The 5,681-nt window shown below is 38.9% G+C and overlaps 1 pseudogene; it reads right to left on the minus strand.

The window, feature by feature from the left end:
• Positions 1-3,100: 3,100 nt before the first annotated feature.
• Positions 3,101-4,151, minus strand: LOC148923603 (uncharacterized; annotated as a pseudogene).
• Between the last annotated feature and the right edge of the window lie 1,530 nt (positions 4,152-5,681).

The following is a 5,681-nucleotide window of genomic DNA, read 5'->3' on the forward strand; positions in this document are numbered from 1 at the left end:
TTAAGCATTAAAACTTGTTTTTATCTTGTAGGTGGGTAGAAGACTTGGGCTGCCAAGCGGGCAATCTGATTCGGGCCATTGCGGGCCGGGAAGGGTGTGGCTTGGCTCGAGAAGAGAGGCCCAACATTTGCATACTTGTATTCTTAATTTCTTTTCTCATTCACTCAAGTGTAATAAATTTTGTAACTAATAAGGAGCTTGATAAGTATTCGAACAATCTCGTTCGGAAATGTAAGCTCATGTTCTCTTTTGACGTTTGTTGAATTTAATACATGTTTATATTTAATTTGTTTTAGTCCGAACGACACCCTTCAAATTAGCAAACGAGCAGGATCATCAACTAATATTTCCCAACTCGAAAGTAATTAGAAGTAACAAGCATTTCTCTAATTCGACATGAAGTATAAAGAATGGGATAATAAAAGAGCGGGTATTACAACAGTTATGGTTATACAAGTTCCAACTACAATATCCTAGCACAGTTAATACTTTGATAGAACGAGTCACCTAGCTTATGCTCATGCGATGCAAACGTTGATTACTAACATTAGGGTTGTCAATCCTAAATATGTAACTCCCAAAAACTCCCAAGACCCTTGTAAAGTCCTCACTCTCAATTAACAGTATCGTTTTAAGGGAAGCTAATTGTAGTGTCTACTAAGTGGACCTAACTCGCTAACCTCCTCTCACGATTATGTAGCAAGTTATATTAATCCATAAACGATTGTGTCACTCAATTATGAAGCTTCAAGATTAACTTACGGAAGAAACAAAGTAAAAACAAAACGGATATTAAATAGAAAGAGGAATTTTATAACCAAAGTCTTTACTAACACATCCCTAGAATCCTATGAATTCCGTTATACATGATGTAATAATCTAAACACATAGATTGAAGGAAAAACAATTGGAATATAAAACTAAAGCTAATAAGACCCGTAGGTTGAATCCTTGTAGCTTTGATGCTCTTGAATCCTTCTTCAACTCCTTGCACAATGAAGTGCTCCAGCTTTTAATCTCTGGAAAATATGTTGCTAAAAGAGGATCTGTTTTGATGAAACTTGAGGGTATTTATAGGGAAAAATCGCCCCTCATTCTATAAGGAAAATATCTGCAAAATATGGTAAATCTTGGAGAGAAATCTAGGTTAAATCTGCTCGCTGCTTTTTCGTGGTGGGCCGCCGCACTTCGGCTGGGGGTCGCCAGACATTGCTCCAGACCTTCTGACTCGTTCGTGGCGGTCGCCACACTCTCTCCGGCGGTTGCCGGGCGTGACTTCGTTCCATGCGCAGAGTTTCTGAGGCGGATCGCCACAGAATGTTGGTCGCCGGGCATCGGCAGTCGTCGGAATTGTTGTGGCGGTCGCCACTTGAAACTCCAGATTTCCAGATTTGCATTTTGACTTCCTTTTTCGGCTCAAATATGCATATTTCTCACAAAACACGTCAAAATACAAAAATAGATAAAATATGCAAATAATGGACATGTAATGTGACTTTGACATAAAAAACGGACCAAATATAGGCCTTAAAAAAGTGCAAAATCCGAGCGTATCAACTCCCCCAACTTACATTTTTGTTTGTCCTTGAACAAAACAATAAAGACACAAGAATAGACGCCCGGAATGCACAAAGGACTAGAAGTCATAATTACCTCAAAGTATGAAAGAATAGATTAAGCATGAAATAACGCAATCAAATCAAGCAAGATTTATTAGAGCACTTTCATTACTAACTCGTGCAATACCTTGAATTCATGCATTCACACGTGGCAAACTTCCAAAGATGGGAAGCGTTCTTTCTCTCACTCTGAAAGTGTATAGAGGTTATTGTGTATAAGCACTCAAATCATGCATCATGAAAAGTTACCATAGGCTTGCTCGAAGTCTAATACCTCCTCTACTAAATGTGATTAAGCATCAAAAGCGCGAAATGTCTTTATTTTTTGTTGTAATGTAGCCTCTTTCGTAGGTGAGGAATATTTGGCTAAAAAGTGACTTAAAAATAAAAACATCCCATGCAAAGTAAAATATACTTCACTTTTCAAATAACCCAAGAAAATTTTACTTTTATTCTCCTTCATCTCACTTTCCCATCCTTTAATTTTTCTCTTCTCTCACAAGCTTTTATTTTTTTCTTTTTCCTTTCTTTCTTTTATTTTATAACATAGACATCTTTTCTAGATAAGCACACTTAAGAATTTTTCTATTTCTCAATATGCACTTTTACAACTTTTAAGCACACTACTTTCTCTATTTATGATTTCACCCTTATCTCTCCAATTCCTCCACAAAAGATCATAAATATAAAACTATATTAACCCAAGCAATTGTCCCCATTTATTTTGGCTTCCAAAGAATAGACTTAAAGGCTCAAAATTGGCTCCAAAGGAAAAAATATTGAAAATTTGAGAGGTTCGAAAATTTGGGAATAAAAGTAGCTAAGAAAATATGGCCTAACATCCTTCTAAATCAACTTAAACACTATGTAAACTTAGGCAGACTAGGAGCAAGTTCTAGAAACATATACATGCATGCAGATAAATCACACAAGAAAGAAATTAAGGCTCAAATCTCACAAGGTACAAGCATGAATCAAGGCCAACAAACAATTCACTAATTATGCACCTTTTCACCAAACCATCAAATCAAAACGTTAAGCCACACTTAAACATAGATGGAATGTAATATCATTGGCAACTCGGTCTAAAGTGTGTCCCTAAGCATGCGTGTTTCTAAGTTCTTCTTGTTAAGTTCACGACATGGATTCAAGAAAACATTTTTAGAACACAAAATTCACCTACGCAGTTTTTTTAAAAAACAAAAGCAAAAACTTTAAAACAAAAAGAAAACCCTAAAACAAAAACCTAAACTCACGGTACACCACTTCATCCCCCCAAACTTAGTTACAACAAAGTGTAAGATAAGTTTGTAAAGTTGGTAGGGACGTGAGTAAACTACTTAAAAAAAACGTACCTTGAAAAATTTCGCGTCGAGGCTTGACGGGGCGAAATTTCGAAAAAATTCGAAAAATCGCGCTGGAAATTGCGCCCAGGTGGCAGCCCGCGCAGCAACAAATTGATCCAGTGAGCGGGTGGCGGATCACCGCAGCACATGAGGCGGTCGCAACGAAGAGGTCAGAACCTGCGAAAAAATTTTCAAAGCAGAAAATTAAACCAAAACCAAAAATACTTAAAAATTAAAGCAAAAAATATGAAAAATGGTTGGGTTGCTTGCCAACAAGCGCTTATTTTTCGTCTATAGCTTGACGTTCATTGAAGTTCATGAGTTATCCCCCATCGTGAGGATTCCTTTATGATGCCTTTGTACCAACAATCTTAGTGTCTGCCACCGTGAATGGAACCAACTTGTTGAGAACTTTCTTCCACCATTTGAATTTTCAATTCGAGGTTTTGATCACGTAGATTTCGGGGTCATCTTGAGGTGGAGTCTTCTTCCTCTTCTTTCTCTTGGGCTTTTCCTGCAAGGTAGGCTTAGTAGGATTAGGCTCGCCCTTTTTAGGAGCTTGAGGTAAAGTGTTAACAATGAAAATAGTAGGGTTAGAAAGATCTTCCCCTCCAAATGGATCATAAGGCTTAGACAAATCGGTCACTATGACCTCCCTGCAATCGTGCTCCATCTTAGCTTGTTTCGCCTCTTCATACTTAAGCATCGCGCTTTCGATGTTGTAGGTCGACTTTCCTCCATGGTCACTTATTGTGATTTCTCCTCTACCTATATCAGTAAGAGCTTTGCATGTGGCTAGAAAATTTCTGCCTAAAATTAGATGAACTTGTTTATCAACTTTCATGTCTAAAACAAAGAAATCGGCAGGGAATATGAAATCATCAACTTTCGCCAATACATCCTCAATTACCCCTACCGCATTTACCGCAGTGTTATCGGCCATCCTTAGGTAGACATCTGTAGATTTGAGCGGCCCGCTGTTGAGCTTCTCGTAGTACTCCAATGGCATTATGTTGACGCTAGCTCCAAGATCACAAAGAGCCTTGTCTACCTTACCATTCCCAATGGAACAACGAATGATGAATTAGCCAGGGTCCCTCTGCTTGACAGTCCTTTGCTTTTGGATGATATCACTACAGTGAAGAGGTAACTTTAGATAAGATTTCTGGAGCTTTTGCTTTTTCATCACTGCTTCTCTCAAGAGCTTGGCATACTAGATATTTCCTGCAATGCATCAACAAGAGGGAGGTAGTATGTGATGCAATTTTTATTAGCACTAAATAAACCTGCAAGTATACAGAGTACATATAGTATAGCTAAAGGTCAGTACCGGATATCGAACGCGGGGAAGACGATCACAAAGTGTCTATCCTCTACTGAGACTCAATTACTATTTGGAAAAACATTTGGGTTTTGAAAACTTTTGAAAAACTAAAAGCAAATAAGAGAATAGATCAACTAAAAGCAAATAAATCGAGAGAAAGACAATAGAGATAAGGGAATCCAAGGGATGTGTGTTCACAGTTATGGTTATACAAAATTCCAATTACAATACACTAGCACAGTTATTACTTTGATAGAACGAGTCACCTAGATTATGCTCATGCGAAACAAACGTTGATTACAAGATTAGGGTTGTCTATCCTAACACGTAACTCCAAAAAGCTCCTAAGACCCTTGAAAAGTCATCACTCTCAATTAACAGTGCCGTTTTAAGGGAAGCTAACTGTAGTTTCTACTAAGTGAATCTAACTCGCTAGAACTCTTTCACAGTTATGAAGCAAGTTATATTAAATCATACACGATTGTGTCACTCAATCATGCAGCATCAAAACTACTTAGGGAAGAAACAAAATAAAAACAAAACAGATATTAAATAGAAAACGGAATTTGTATAACCAAAGTCGTTACTAACACATCCCTAGAATCCTATGAGTTTAGTTACACATAATTGAATAAGCTAAAAACATACATTGAAGGGAAGACAATTTGAACATAAAAATAAAGCAAATAAAACCCGTGGGTTGAATCCTTGTCGTTCTTGATGTTCTTGAAATCCTTCTCCAACTCCTTGCACCAATGAAGTACTCTAGGTCTTGATCTCTATGAAGTATTTTGCAAGTAGAAGTTCTCTCTTTTTGATGAAGCTTGAGGTATTATTTATAGGGGAAAGCCACTCCTTGTTGTAAAAGGAAAAGATCTCCAAAATATGGTAAATCTGGGCGCAAATCTAGGGCTTCTCGGATTCGCCGCCTTTCTCCGGCGGGCCGCCGCACCTTGGCTGGCGGTCGCCGCGTGGGAGTCCAGAGATGTTCCCTCGGCGGCGGACCGCCGCACATCTTCCGGCGGTTGCCGGACGAGACTTCTCTTCCAAGCACATTTTTCCGAGGCGGACCGCTGCATTGATCTTCCCGCCGGGCGCCGGCGGTCGCCGCACACATCCGCGGCGGTCGCCGGTCGCCGTCTGACTCCAGATTCCCAAACTTGGCGTTTTGGCTCCCTTTTTCGGCTCATTTATGCACATTTCTCACGAAACACGTCAAAATACCAAAATAGACAAAATATTCAAATAATGGACGTGTAGAGTGACTTTGACATGTGCAAAATCCGAGCGTATCAACTCCCCCAAACTTACATTATTGTTTGTCCTCGAACAAAACAATAAAGATACAATAATAGACGCACGGAATGCACAAGGACTAGATGTCATAAGTGC

The sequence above is a fragment of the Salvia hispanica genome, chromosome 6, assembly GCF_029641045.1.
Source record: "Salvia hispanica isolate PSC_SH4W2 chromosome 6, Shi_PSC_v1, whole genome shotgun sequence".
Lineage (NCBI taxonomy): Eukaryota > Viridiplantae > Streptophyta > Magnoliopsida > Lamiales > Lamiaceae > Salvia > Salvia hispanica.